Source organism: Podarcis liolepis, assembly GCF_965112155.1.
Source record: "Podarcis liolepis genome assembly, chromosome: 14".
Lineage (NCBI taxonomy): Eukaryota > Metazoa > Chordata > Lepidosauria > Squamata > Lacertidae > Podarcis > Podarcis liolepis.
In genome coordinates this window covers 37,944,961-37,959,713 of record NC_139569.1, presented here as the reverse complement: position 1 = coordinate 37,959,713, position 14,753 = coordinate 37,944,961, and the positions used below count along the sequence as shown (strand labels likewise).

The following is a 14,753-nucleotide window of genomic DNA, read 5'->3' as shown; positions in this document are numbered from 1 at the left end:
TTTTGATAACATATTTTGTGGTTTTATAGTTTGATTTTGTTCTGTGGACCGCCCTGAGACCTCCGGGTATAGGGCACTATATAAATAAAAGCCCCAGTCACTTTTGCCTGAATTAATGGGACCATATGTTACAACACTTGTGACCATTATAGTTACTCTTTGCCATATTCTTCTCAGTTCTGCAATATGACTTCAAGCAGAGTGCCTTTAAATCGCACAGTTTTGATCCTAGGATCTTATGACCAACTATTTTCCCCCCTAATAACTGGTTGCTGTGCAGCATATAAATTATTTTGGCTTTGGAGCCGTAGTGATTTATATGAAATTGCCAATTTGGCACTGCCACGACTGGTGTTTTTTTTAATCGTTTTTGTGGACTTTCATCTACATTTTGAATATTAGTTTCTTAAAAAAAAAAAATCTGGCTTCTTTTTAAAGTGGTTACTCCTAAAGTAGAGGCTGAAATAAAGACCCCTTTAATGCCTGAATTAAAGGAGGTATTATAAAATACCATTTGACACACAGCCCAACCCCCGAGTTTTCAAGAAAAGTTGTCTGGTAATATGAAAAATACAGTAGTACCTCGGGTTAAGAACTTAATTCGTTCCGGAGGTCTTTTCTTAACCTGAAACTGTTCTTAACCCGAGGTACCACTTTAGCTAATGGGGCCTCCCACTGCCTCCAAGCCACTGCCACACAATTTCTGTTCTCATCCTGAAGCAAAGTTCTTAACCTGAGGTACTGTTTCTGGGTTAGTGGAGTCTGTAACCTGAAACGTCTGTAACCTGAAGCATCTGTAACCCGAGGTACCACTGTACTTGAATTTGAAACTGAATGAATATTTGGAGATGGAGGTTTTTGACTAAATAGAAGTTATTTTAACCACAACCAAAGCTCTTACCTTTATTTTCACAGGTTTATCACCCCTTCCCCTTTATACTATAGAAACAGTGGTCAGATAGGCTGTAACAGGAGTAGGGAATATGTGGCTCTCCAGATGTTTTTGAACTCCATCTCCCATCATCCATGACCATTGTCCATGCTGGCTGCAGCTGATGGGAGTTGGAGAATAACAACTGGAGCCGAACAGTGCCCAGGTTTCTTTAGTGTAGATTCAACTCAGTTCCATCACTGACTAGTTTCTAGGCTGGTCTTATGTCCTACTTGACAGAGGATAGCTTCTGTCTGAAGGAAACCTGTATTTGGAAAGCTATCCAGTTCAACTCTGGTTTAAAGATTTGTAAAACCCTAAGGTGCTGTGGGTTAAACCACAGAGCCTAGGACTTGCCAATCAGAAGGTCGGCAGTTCGAATCCCCGCGACGGGGTGAGCTCCCATTGCTCGGTCCCTGTTCCTGCCAACCTAGCAGTTCAAAAGCACGTCCAAGTGCAAGTAGATAAATAGGTACCACTCTGGCGGGAAGGTAAATGGCGTTTCCGTGCACTGCTCTGGTTCGCCAGAAGCGGCTTAGTCATGCTGGCCACATGACCCGGAAGCCGTACACCGGTTCCCTCAGCCAATAAAGCGAGATGAGCACCGCAACCCCAGAGTCGTCCGCAACTGGACCTAATGGTCAGGGGTCCCTTTACCTTTAAGAAGGGACAAGGGGCCATGGAGGTTGCGCATCAACAATTAGCACGTGGACAGCAGACTTGGCAAGCACACAGGCTAGCTGATCCCACAATCTTCCCCACTTTGGCTATTTCCCCACCATTGCACCCAGCCATATTTTAAAAATAATATGGCAGTTGGCCCTCCCAGGTTCAGTTCCAGACTATCTGTGAGTCATAGTCCAGCGAGAATTCAATGCGCAACTCTTCTTCTTTGGCGATCACTCGTAGCCGAGTAAGATTGTCTTCCATGAACACAGTTTTAATAGTGGGTCCGTAAGTGACTGTGGAGGCCAATTTTGGATTCACACATCCTTCCACAGTGGGGACATAGGTTTCCGGGTGGGAGTTAATCACGGGTGGGAGTTAATCACGGTGAGGGTTTGCCAAGCGTGCCTTGCTCTTAGCACGTTTCTCCCTTTCAGCCAGAGTTTGAGCGTCTTCAAAGCCCACGACACCTTTGGTAAAGGCTATTCTCTAATTGGAGCGCTCGCAGGCCAATGCACAACTACCTTAGTCTGGGCCCAATCCGTACCATCCACACCAAGCTGCAGCTCTGCGTTTGTGATGCTGGCTTTAATATTTCCCACAGAAATGATACTACTAGGAAGTAGGGCTTGGCAGTCAATGCAAGCTCCTTCTTCTTTGAAAGCCAATGCACTAAGAGGCCCACACAAAGAAGCGGCAAGGACTAAATATAGCTCATTTCAGGTTTTCTGAAAGTTTAATATTGCTGTTGCCGGGGGTGGGCGGCGGCTTCCCTCTATTGCTTAGAGAAGCATGTTGCCACCGGCCCCCTTTAGCCCCTTAAAATGTCTGGGGCCGAGTCGGAAGAATTCACAACATCTTTGGGAGCTGTTGTTATTTCAGCTGCAAGGATTTAGCTGTAAGTATTCTGTAAGTCTTTTGTCGTATGTTTCATGTGCCCAGCAAAAGGCAGAACTGCTCAGTTCAAAATTTTCCTTCCTTTTTTTTTTTTTTTTTTTTTTTTGGTCTCGGATGAATTCTGAACTCTCCGTTCCTTCGCTTCCCTTGATCCCCCAACATTCTGACAACTCCTCCAAGTTGTCAGCAGAGTTTCATTTTTAACGTGAGGTTTTGCTGCCAAAGATTATCACTGTTAAGCTCTTGCGGCCAGCCACCTGGCTCCTTACCCAGGTAACCGGCATGATGTGAAAGCCTATTATTGCCGCCTCCCCCCTATAATATCTAAGCATTAATAGTAGGCACGGCTAGTTATTTCAGCATAAAGCCCTTATGTAACCCAGCAGGTTTACATTTCGGAAGACAGGGCTGCATATACCAGCTTAAGCAGGTATTCAAATCTAGCTCCAAGGAGAGATGTCCCTGCTATGTTTTCTCTGACAGAGAAAACAGCACCTCTGGGGAGCAGGTTGCGGGGGAACCCAAAACAGTTTTTGATGGGGAAACAACATAGGAGAAGGTGTTCATTCCCTTTTCCCCAGCACTGAAGTTCCAGTCTGATTTGCACAACCATTTATCTATATGCTTTTCATTTTTAAGATTCAGAAATAATATTTTCAGAGAAGCTTAAGATGAATATATAAATAAATGAATATATAAGTAAATATGAGTGAACGAAGATGTGAATAAACTTATAAATGCTTCTTGCACCTGCTTATTTACGTTAATCTGTTCGTTTTAAAGAATCCTGGCGATGTAACAATAGCATTTTCATACAAATGACACAATGATATACATAGGGGAAATGACAGCTTCCATTTTCCTAAGAGGCACGTAAAAACAGCATAAATCGGCTCAGATAAAACAGATAAAAGACAGCAGAGAAGGCTGCTCTCCCAAGGGAGAGCATTCCGCATGCAGGGTGCCACCACCAAGAAAGCCATTTCCCTTGTCACCACCTGCCTCACCTTAGATGGTTCCATCCAAGCCCATTGTCAACAGCTGACATCCCTGGGTACCTGCCTGGGCACCAGTATCCCAGCAGGGCTCTCTGCTGCTCATGCCTTGGCCCTCCCTTGCTTTATTTTCAAGCAGCGACTAGTGACTGAATCTACTCACCCATCTAATTTTCCCACAGTGTCTCTGACTTTGTGATGTTTGTGGGCAACTGATGCTGCTGTCCAGTGCTACAATCTCAAGTATTCCCTTATTCAGCTGAATGCTTTTGTTTTTGTTTTTATTTCAGCTTGCATATTTAAATTCTGGAATTTGCTGTTGTGGGTTTATATATCACTATGCCTCTTGAATGAAGTCCTTTCATTTTGACGACCAAAAGATGTGTGGGCGCCTGTTAAACCTCTTTGAACATAGCCATCTAGAAGTACCGCCCTCTGGATTCTATTATACTTACTCTCAAGCAAATGTTAGGTGGCCCCAGCCTTTACAACATCATACAGGAAACTTAAACAGCTTGGTTAAAAATAATCACTCACCATTATCAAGAGATCAGATCCATCCTTTGCATTTCATTGTCGTGGCTTGATCAAGGTGGAATACACAACGCAATAACTTTCTGCAGTGGTTAAAAGTTGTGTTCTGTTGCTAAAAACCAGTCTGTAAATCCATAAAAGTTTTCAGATACCTTGGTGTAAGTCCAGGGCACACGAAGTAACATTTCAGTTTAAAACTTCCTTCAGCAGCAAAATATATTTTGATTTGCCTCTTTGGGCTGGCTGGATAGCTCAGTCAGCTAAGCTTCCAATCTCCTGCCCAGCTTGTTCGAGATGGAGCTGGCTGTGTGGGTAGAGGAGATGTTATTTCACTGAATCGGCCACCAAGATTTGTCGTCGCCAGTTTCCTGTACCACAAACAGAAATCGAAAACCTGAGTCTTTCGTTTTGGACATTTACCGACTCCCTTCTACAACAGGAGAGGCGGTGAGGCGGGGGGGGGGGCAGCCCAGCCCAAACATCCCAAGCTTTTTTGACACACACATGGAAAATGTGTTCAACTGTTTAGATAATCTTCCTAAATCCATGCCCTTCCCCTCATTGGTTAACTGGCTGCTCCTATGTAATTGCATGGTTCATTTCAAATGTAACACCTAAAAACCCGTTGCCCAAGGTTGAAATGAAACGATTCATTTATTACTATTTTTTTCCCAAAAGAAGAAGGGGGGGTGAGGAGACCCAATGTACTTCGTTCATTTCAGCCTTGGTGAAAAACGGCTTTCATAGATGCTTGTGTTGAAGGCATGGTGTGTGTGTGTGTGTGTAGGATGAAAACCATGTAGTGATCAGCAGGGCTCAGTTGCAGAGGGAAGGGTGGACTTGAATACCACTGAGATCTTTGCAAGAATAATGTGGCAATAATACAAAGATTTTGGAGCCACCAATGTCCTTGGTTGTTGGTTCCTTTCCTTCCCTCCCCCCCCCCTCTCTCTCTCTCTCTCTCACACACACACACACACTCCCCCTTTGCTGGCTTAAGAGTTTATTCAGCTGTTTTAAATCATGCGCTTTCAGTTCCTCCTCCTCTAGCAAGGGCTCTTACCTTTTGAGTATTTCCAGATGGAGGCTTTTGTGAGTGACAAATGTCCCACGAGCCCTTCACCTGCAACGCGCTGTCTTTCTCTCGCCACCCCACCCCAGCCTCAGCTGCCACCTCAACCAGCTACAATTGTCCTGTCACAGGCTGCAGCAAGCATGAGGGCATTACAGCCTCATATGCTGGGAGTTTTCACAGTGACCCTGTGTGATGAGGTCACGGTTAATCCCATTTTACAGATGGAAAACCGAGGTTGAGAACTTGTATTTTGCATCACACCATCCCCCAAGCAAGCATACAGGGGTGGGGGATCAGTGAACCTCCAGATATGGCTGGACTCCAGCTCCCATCAGCTCCAACTACTGGCCATGCTGGCTGGTGGGGGGAAGTTTGATCCCAGCCCCAGAAATATCTGGAGAGCCACAGGATCCCTATCCGCAGTGTAACCAATTGAAATTATATATATATATAGGGGGGGGGTTAAGTTTCTCATAGTCAAGGCACACCTTTTCCTGAAATAATAATAATAATAATAATAATAATAATAATAATAATAATAATAATAATAATAATGGAATATAGATATAAAGAGTACCCCATTTGGTACTCTTAGATAAAATGGTCTTACACAGCCCCACCTCTAGATTTAACAGTTTTATCAGCCTAGGCGGGGGCTCATTAGATGGTAACGTTATTGCTTCATTTACTTCAAAATGTGGTAAGCCAGGCATAGGCAAACTCCGGCCCTCCAGATGTTTGGGACTACAATTCCCACCATCCCTAGCTAACAGGACCAGTGGTCAGGGATGATGGGAATTGTAGTCCCAAATCATCTGGAGGGCCGGAGTTTGCCTATGCCTGTGGTAAGCCATTTTGCTGGATTTTCTGGGTGTGTGTTCTGCTGAATGAGTCCCAAACGTCAGCCCCCAACTCCACCCTTGATTGAAGGTATATCACACCAGATTGAAAGGCATGCTACACATCATTCTTAAACCAAAAAAGAGAGAGTAAGAATTGCCCACCTTCAGAGGGGTTCACCAATGTGATTCTGTGTGAGTTGCTGTTCTGCACAATGGGGGGGGGGTGGTTAAGTGTACAATGGTGACTTGGGTCTGAACATAATGGAATATATCTGTTAAGTTGTGGGTGAACATATCAGACGACACAACGATTCTTCAAACAGCTCTTGTTTATTCACAGGCCAGAACAGAACTGAACTGAAGGGTTCAGTCAGCCTGCTTATACAGTATAGAGCTCCACTAGAACGCAACAGTAACCATTTTCTGTAACTATCCAATCACTGAACACCACTTTCGATCCCTTATTTGCATATGTGGACCTGAACTATCTACAGTATCCCCCTGCTGGCCCAGGGTGAGAACTTCAGTACATAACAATATCCTCTGAGGGTGGGTGACTTTTCTGCATCTTTGTATTAAGAATTACGGGATGGCCCATTCATGCAAAGTCTGTACAAAATTACGAGCCCTCCACCCACAGTGGCGACTTACTGAATGGAGGTAAGGTGAGGGTTGGGTACCATACAAAGTGGGCAGACTCCTTGGTGTGGTGAGTGGTGAACCAGCCTCGCCCTCCTTTGACTCAGAGGTCCCTCCACTCCGTCACAGTAGGAGATTATTGGAGGAGGCTAGACCTCTTTAGGTAAAGCAGGACTTTGCTGCACTTGTTGCTATTATTATATATGGGCTCATATTCAGCTCATTTCTTACTGGAGCAATTCCATAGGGCTGTGTTACAAAAGCAGTACCCAAAGGCTGCCTTGCCTTAAGCTCAGTTGGGGACTTGCTTTGCTGTGCAGCAGGGCAGGACAAGAACCTTCTAGTATCCTAGCACACGTCCTTCATAGAATTGTAGATTCGGAAGGGACCCCAAGGGTCATGTAGTCCAACCCCCTGCAATGCAGGAATCTCAGCTAAAGCATCCACGACAGATGGCCGTCCAGCTTCTGCTTTAAAACCTCTAAGGAAGGAGAGTCCACAACCTCCTGAGGGAGAAGAAGCATCAGTGTTGTTACTGTGCGCTTTGACCTTTGACAAGGAATGTGCTCAGGATCTCAATACCTCAAGGACCGCCTCTCCCCCTATGAACTGACCTGGACCCTGCAACCATCACCTGAGGTCCTTCTTCATGTGCCTCCTTCTTGAGAGGTCCAGAAGGTGGCAACATGAGAACGGGGCCTTCTCTGCAGTGGCTCCCCATTGGTGGAATGCTCTCTCCAGAGAAGCTCGCCTGGCACCTTCATCATACATCTTTAGGTGCTGGGTGAAAACACTCCTCTTCAAGCAGACCTTGGGCTGATTAACATCCTCTATCCCAGGGGTCAGCAAGGCTTAACTTGCCTGGGCCGGTTCACTGCCACGGAGCCCCCTGTGTGGGCTGGATTGTGGGTGCACGTGAGCATGTGCACCCACGATTTCCGGCGTCTGCGCATGCGCAGACATGATTTGCGGTGTTGCAAAAGCGAGTCCCTGCGCCATGCTGTGCTGGTTTAGCGCAGCGCACAGGGACTCGCCAGGCAGCCAGCTCGGTACGGGGGCAGCTCGGGGTCCAGTAAAATGACCCCCGTGGGCCTCCTTTTAAATGTGCTTGTGGGAGGGCAGGTATTGGTTTGTTTCTTGTTCTTGTTTTTATTATGTATACAAATTAGCTAGGTAGCTGGATCTAGAGCTTTGCTGGTTTTTCTCCTCTGGCAATTGGCCTGAATATGGATCTATCTAGCTATCTAGCCAACAAAGGTCCATATAGTTAAAGCTATGGTTTTCCCAGTAGTGATGTATGGAAGTGAGAGCTGGACCATAAAGAAGGCTGATCACCAAAGAATTGATGCTTTTGAATTATGGTGCTGGAGGAGACTCTTGAGAGACCCATGGACTGCAAGAATATCAAACCTCTCCATTCTGAAGGAAATGAGCCCTGAGTGCTCACTGGAAGGACAGATCCTGAAGCTGAGGCTCCAATACTTTGGCCACCTCATGAGAGGAGAAGACTCCCTGGAAAAGACCCTGATGTTGGGAAAGATGGAGGGCACAAGGAGAAGGGGACGACAGAGGACGAGATGGTTGAACAGTGTTCTCGAAGCTACCAGCATGAGTTTGAGCAAACTGCGGGAGGCAGTGGAAGACAGGAGTGCCTGGCGTGCTCTGATCCATGGGGTCACAAAGAGCTGGACACAACTAAATGACTAAACAACAACAACATCTATCTATCTATCTATCTATCTATCTATCTATCTATCTATCTATTGATGCAAATTTGCATGGTGAGTTTGTTCCCTGGAGTCTTTTACCTACCCAGGAATGCCCCTGCTTCCAGGATAAAACTGGTTCCCCTAGGAAACAGTTAAATCTCTTGGCCAGCTTTCGCCTGTCTGCAGAGAATACTAAGCACACTTTGTTCATTCTATAAAACTCAGTCTTGGTTCACTTTTTCCTCTCCTGCTTTCGTAGCTGGGCATAGCAAGAGGACCTTGTGACATCCTCCAGATCCTGAAGGAGCTGGTTATAAAAGCACAGGCTCTCCAAGAGAAAACAACTCTTGCTTCCAACCACACCCTCTTCAGGCTGTTGCTGTGCAGATGGGATTCCCATTTGCTTCGCTTTAGGCTGAGACTAAACAACGTAAGGCTGGCAGTTCCAGTCCCTATTTATAGAGAGAATGTATCTGTCGCTTGTAACTAAGGAGGTGGGTGGCAGCTTTCCAAAGGGGTGGGCTAGTGACTAACCACAGCATGATATTTCCACCTGGAATGTGCCATTATTGGGAGTTAGCCACTTCCCAGCAAATTGGGTAGCAATTGTGCTAGGTTCGTAGCTCTCTTTAGCTACTCCGTGGTGATAAATGCAACAGAGCTACAGACCAATCCATTTTCTAATAAAACAGGAATGTAGTGTGAATCATGGAAAAGAATCATAGAATTACAGAGTTGGAAGGGACCTTGACGATCATCTAGTCCAACCCCCTGCAGTGCAGGAATACGCAGCTAGCCAATACAACAAGGATCGAACTTGCAACCTTGGCATTATCAGTACCATGCTCTAACCAACTGAGCTATCTGGCTGACCCAAAGCTCCTGGTCTTCGAGAGCATTTTTGCCTATTGTTTTTATTGTACGGGGAAAGGCCATCGTTCAATGGTAGAATTCAGGAGACTGCCCTGATACTGAGTCAAGCCATTGGTCCATTTAGCTCAGTATTGTCTACACCAGGCCTGGCCAAACTTGGCCCTCCAGCTGTTTTGGGACTACAACTCCCAACATCCCTAGCTAACAGGACCAGTGGTCAGGGATGATGGGAATTGTAGTCCCAAAGCAGCTGGAGGGCCAAGTTTGGCCATGCCTGGTCTACACTGACGGGTCGTGACTCTCCAGGGTTCTCTCCCAACCCTATTGGCCGACGGCAGGGATTGAACCTGGGACCTTCTGCATACCGGGCTTTGATGACTGAGCCAGGGCTCCTGCTTGGCATGCAGAAGGCTCCAGGTTCAATTCTTGGCAATGTGTGGGATGGAAGAGACCCCTACCTGAGACCCTGGGTGGTCAGTGTAAGACAACATTGAGCAAAATGAGCAAAGCCATTTCCGACCTGGGAGGAGAGGGGGTTGCGGGCAGAAATCCCTCCCACATCCCGCACGCGGGGGCTGGCCATTGCCCCCGTGTGATTAGGGAATCCCCGAGCATGTCGGCGACCCGGCCCGCCAATCGGCGGACCGGGGAGGCGTGGCCTAGCCTATTTAAGGCTAGGCACGCCTGGGGACCGCCCTCTTTGCCCCGTTCCAGCTGAGCGGTTTTTTCCCCGTCCCATCCACCCTTTAGGTTCTAGGTAGCTTTGACCTTGCTATGGACTTCGGTTGGTCGCCGCAAGGGGCCTGGTAGGAATTTTTCCAAGTTGGCACACTTCGAGCCTTTTGGTTTTTTTGCCTACCTCGTAGCAAACGTCACAACTTATTCGGTATTGGCGGTTAGGCATTGGCAGGGGTCAATTGTTATGCAAATGAAGGGGGGAAGGAAACACCATCACCTTCCCCAAAAGAAAAGGGTAGTCTGGTAGAGGACTCCGGGGGGCGTTGCCTTGTCCGAAACCTTGGGAGGTAAGGGCCTCCGGCACGCCCCAGAGCGGTGATACCCGTTGGGATCCTAGTTGGCGTACTTCAACAGGACTCCCACGGCTTGTGGACAACCCTTCCCGGTTCCCATGCCGGGTAGTTGATAGGAGCCAATGCCTAAGGCCAATACCTTCCAATTCTGTAATCAATAAAGTTGTGGCCTTTTATGCCCATTAACCTTAAATACTGTGTCCAGTGTCTTCATTTCACATGGGGGAGGGGACTTGCCACGCAATGATCTGTCTTGGAAGAAGGCAGCTTCTAATGTTCCTGCTGCAGTTATAGGGGGGTTGTATGGGGTTTTACTGGGGAGGGGGGTAGTACCTCTGGTAGAAGACATGTCTTGGGGTTGTAGCCAGAGTAGACCCATTGAAAATAATGAACTTAAGGTAGTCCTGTTCATCAATGGGTCTACTCTGAGTAGGACTAGCATTGACTACAACCCTCAAACTGCTAGGTCCACACTGCGTATTCACCCCCCACCTCTTTCCTTACCTCACATTTGTTGTCTATGTTTTTAAAACTTAAAATACCCAGCATTCAATATACGCCATTAAACTAAATGCTTACCATGCAGCTAGTCTTATAATGTATCCTATTCTTCCTGGTCTGGTTTCTAATACAGTCCCAATGTTTTGTTTTGCTTGCTTTTTTTTTTTTTTTAACCACTGCTGTGAGCTGAGCAGAAGTTTCCACTGAGCCGTGCAGAGTAACGCCTAAGACTATTTTTCTTTTTCTTCTAGAGTGGTTAACTTAGAAATACAGCCTGTGAGTGGATAGATGAAGTTCAGACGCCCGTCTGACTTGCATCGCCTCACACTTACCTATGGCACAGGATGTCATCTGCTATCTCTTTGTGCCAAACCGCTCTCCCTGTTTTGGGGCATATGTCAGTGGGGCTCCCAGCTTCCTCCTTTCCCTGCTGCCACCATGGAAGTCACTGAAATATCCAGATGAGTCTCAAATACAGTCATACCTTGGGTTAAATATGCTTCAGGCTGAGCGTTTTCAGGCTACGCTCTGCGGCGACCCAGAAGTAGCAGAACGCATTACTTCTGGGTTTCGCTGCTTGCGCTTGCACAGACGCTCAAAATTACGTCATGCGCATGTGTAGACGTGGTGAATCGTGACCCACGCATGAGCAAACGCAGGTTGCGTTCGCTTCAGGATGCGAACGGGGCTCCAGAATGGATCCCATTCGCATCCAGAGGTACCACTGTAATGATCACTATTGTTGGGCGCAATCTATCCAAAGGGAAAGTCCTTGGGTGGCGTTTAGCTTATCAAATTTAGCTGGGTGGGGTGCACTGGATGGGTTCAGGATGTGGGGGTCAAGATGTCGTTACAAGAGGGTGTGATACTGGCTGCCTTGAAAGAGTTGGAGGTGCGGCCATTCCTAAAAGACCCTCCCCGGTGTGTTTAGCCTGGATAAGAGGAGACTGAGAGGAGTTATGATGGCCATCTTCAAATATCTAAAGGACAATGGACGATGGAGCTGGCTTGTTTTCTGCTGTTCCGGAGGCTAGGACCCCAACAGTAACTTGGCTTCAAGTTATAAGAAAGGAGATTCCAACTAGACGCCAGGAAGAACTTTATGGCGGTAAGAGCTGTTCAACAGTGGTCTTCCTTAGAAGGTGGTGGACTCTCCTTTCTTGGAGGTGTGTAAGCAGCGGTTGGATGACCATCTGCCATAGATGCTTTAGCTGAGAGTCCTGCATTGCAGGGGGCTGGACTAGACGACCCTAAGCGTCTCTTCCAACTCTACAATTCTGTGATTCTAGGACACTAATGTCTCTTTCCTGGGCAAAGCGACTAACAGAGTGGTGGCTGAGTAGCTGTAGATATGGCTGTAGGAAGCAGGTGATCTAGGGTTATTTCAGCCTGGTGTTAGACCTCATTCTGACACTGAAACTGTCTAGGTCACCAAGGTTAAAGACCTATACCAAGGGAGATGTAACCTATGCAACCCTGTTGGGTCTCTTCTCGGTGGCTTTTGATACCATTAACCATGATTTCCTGGAGTAACTCTGTAAACTTGGGTGTGGGGGAACTACTATAGTAGTTCTGCTCCTACTACCAGGACCACTAGTGGAGAGTGACATTAGGGGAACTTCTGCTCAGCCCCTTGGTATTTGTGCTCTGGGGTCCCATAGGGTTCCATCCTGTCCCTTCCATGCTTTTCATCCTCTTTAGGGAGTTGCTGGGAGGCATCATTCAGAGATTTGAAGCCTGGTGCCACCAACATGCAGTTGCCCTCAATATGGCTCCATTCATCTGATCCCTTTTTAGGTGCTGCTAATTACCTAACACTGAAGTTGGTCCAAGACAGACTGCTTAGATGGCGGAGTCCAGCAAGTTAGGGAGGAGGAACTCCAGCTATTTTGAGTTGTCCGGGCAGCAACCTGATTGTGAGAACTTGCAACCTTGCTCTCCAACCTGAAAATTTGCTTCAGTTCACATTGAGAGGCTAACGTACCACACTTTCCAAATCGTTACATGAACCAACACAGCCATCTTTGGAAATTCACAGGTCTCTAAATTTTGCAGAGCCATATAATGTGCACAAACAAATAACATATATTGGGTTATAAAGTGTGCATAAAAATATGCCTGTATTGGTGACAATAGCATACATTATTATATTATGTTACATTACATCATATTATGGGGAAATGGCTTTGCAAAAATTTGTATATGAGGGAAATTGGCATGCAAACAGAAATTAGGAGAAATTCACATTTAGAGTTTGATGAATTTTCATGTGCTTAAAAAAAAAAACTGATGTGAAAATGTAGAGAACCGGATTTAACACTGGAAAAAGGAGCAATTGAGAGAACTAACATTGACAGATTCACTCACCTCTACTTTAGAGGCATTTGCAAACAAACTCTGCTCCCTTCCAGGTATCTGTTTATTGAACATTCATTGTGCTTTGTTGGCGGGGGGGGGGGTATATGACGTTGCCCCAAGCAATTCTTCACCCACCTTTCCCAGTGCATTTTCCTGTCATTTTCCTTAAGCACAAAATGGTTTGAGGTTTTGGTTTGAAGGCAGGTTTCTTATGCAAGACTGCCAAGTCCACTTTAGTTGCACAACCTGAATTTGCCAGTGTGCGATGAACACCCCCCCCCCCCAAAAAAAACCCCAGCAAGAGTCTGGAAGCTTCCTCCATACCCATACACACACAAAAGATAAAAAATTAGGAGACTCCAAAAGGGTGGCTATGCAGCCTTAGCAGAACGCACCAAGTCTCTCAAGACAGTGTAAAAACTAACATGTTCATCATGGCAAACACAATTCGCCAACATGCCATTGTTGGAATGAGCTCCTTTGCCTCTTCAAGCCTTCTCACCAGCTCTTCCTCCCTCTTTTTCGTTTGCCAAATTCAAATTAAAAGCAGGCTGTCCCCATGCTGAGTAGCGGTTCAATTGACCAAACTTTACGGGAGAAATGATTGCAAGCCGAGCCAAACAGGAAACAAGTCACTTACCTGCGAGACGACGACCCCCGTCTTCAGATTTCCAGAATTCTGCTCCCTAAAAGTTTGCGTTAAGAAGAGTTGAGTGCCACTGATGCAGCCGAGGTGCCTTTTTGATCCGGTGAGACTGGCTCCTCCCGCTCATTCCTTGACTGGTCGCTGCTTATCCCAACCCCAGCGTCTCCATACCAGGCAGTTGGGATCCTGTTTGTGCACATGAGATGGAAAACTACGGGCCCATCACACCCGCACACCCATGTCCTGAAGGTTGCGCGCGGGAACACAAGACCTGTTCACAATTCGGGGAAAGAGAAACCCGGTCGTACCCAAGGTGTCAGTCATTTCATAAGTGTGCCTAGGCTGAGACAGCTTGTGTTGTTTTCGCTGGTTTTTTTTTTTTTAAATGTTATGTTTCTTGGGGGGGATGGCCTTTAATCACCTCTCTTCTTCTAAATTAGCATCCTGGCCATACAATGGACCTTACTTCATTGCAAAATAAAGGCAACAAGAGCTTGATTCGTGTCCGGCCCACACATGCTACGAACAAAAAGAGCTTTCAGTCTGCCTCGAGGTCTTTATATAATGTGTAGCTCTTGAAACTAAACAGCTTACAGTAGGGTTGTGTAAGAGGCCTAATGTGTGGCATAAATCAACTTTGCCCTGCTGGAGTTGGACTGGGGGCTGTGAGGGGAGAGAGTCTGTGTGCATGTGTGATGAATGAGTGCTTTGTTCAGGGGGGGAAATAATTGCTTGCAGGGGAAGGTTGACGACGTTTGTGCACACGCTAGTATACAGTGCAAATGGCAAGTCCTCCTAATTTAATTTCATAGAAAGCAGGCACAAAGGGAGGGGGGAGGCGTCTTTCTTTTACTGTGTTTATGCAAAGCATGCGAAAGAGCCTTTCGCTCTTCCAGTGACACCTGGAGACAAAATTCCGCCACTGCCCGTAACAGCCTTTTAAAAATGAATTCAGGCAACAAGAGATTTGGCTCTCTGAACTCACAAGTCGGTCGAGGGAGGGGGCTGATGGGACTGCTTTTAAAAGAGGGAAACACGAAATGTACAGAGGTGTCG

General features: G+C 46.5%; 1 protein-coding gene and 1 long non-coding RNA gene across 5 annotated transcripts in view; one reads left to right on the top strand and one right to left on the bottom strand.

Moving 5' to 3' along the window:
• The window catches only part of LOC310693416, a 37,275-nt gene extending 23,583 nt beyond the window's left edge, over positions 1 to 13,692 (top strand). Inside the window, exons 3-4 of the long non-coding RNA XR_014519154.1 lie at positions 11,625 to 11,801; positions 13,602 to 13,692. This is a non-coding gene — a long non-coding RNA (uncharacterized lncRNA). The remainder of the gene's footprint in view (positions 1 to 11,624; positions 11,802 to 13,601) is intronic.
• IL16 (interleukin 16) overlaps positions 1 to 13,811 on the bottom strand; it is a 72,736-nt gene extending 58,925 nt beyond the window's left edge. The window contains exons 1-2 of one of the 4 annotated variants that reach the window (XM_083475297.1): positions 13,692 to 13,811; positions 4,027 to 4,391 (exon numbers count right to left, since the gene is read on the bottom strand). The gene's annotated coding sequence lies outside the window, so the exon portion shown is untranslated. Of the gene's footprint in view, positions 1 to 3,652; positions 3,786 to 4,026; positions 4,392 to 13,691 lie in introns of those variants that run through there. The other 3 variants (XM_083475301.1, XM_083475296.1, XM_083475303.1) reach the window with 3 other exon arrangements.
• Between the last annotated feature and the right edge of the window lie 942 nt (positions 13,812 to 14,753).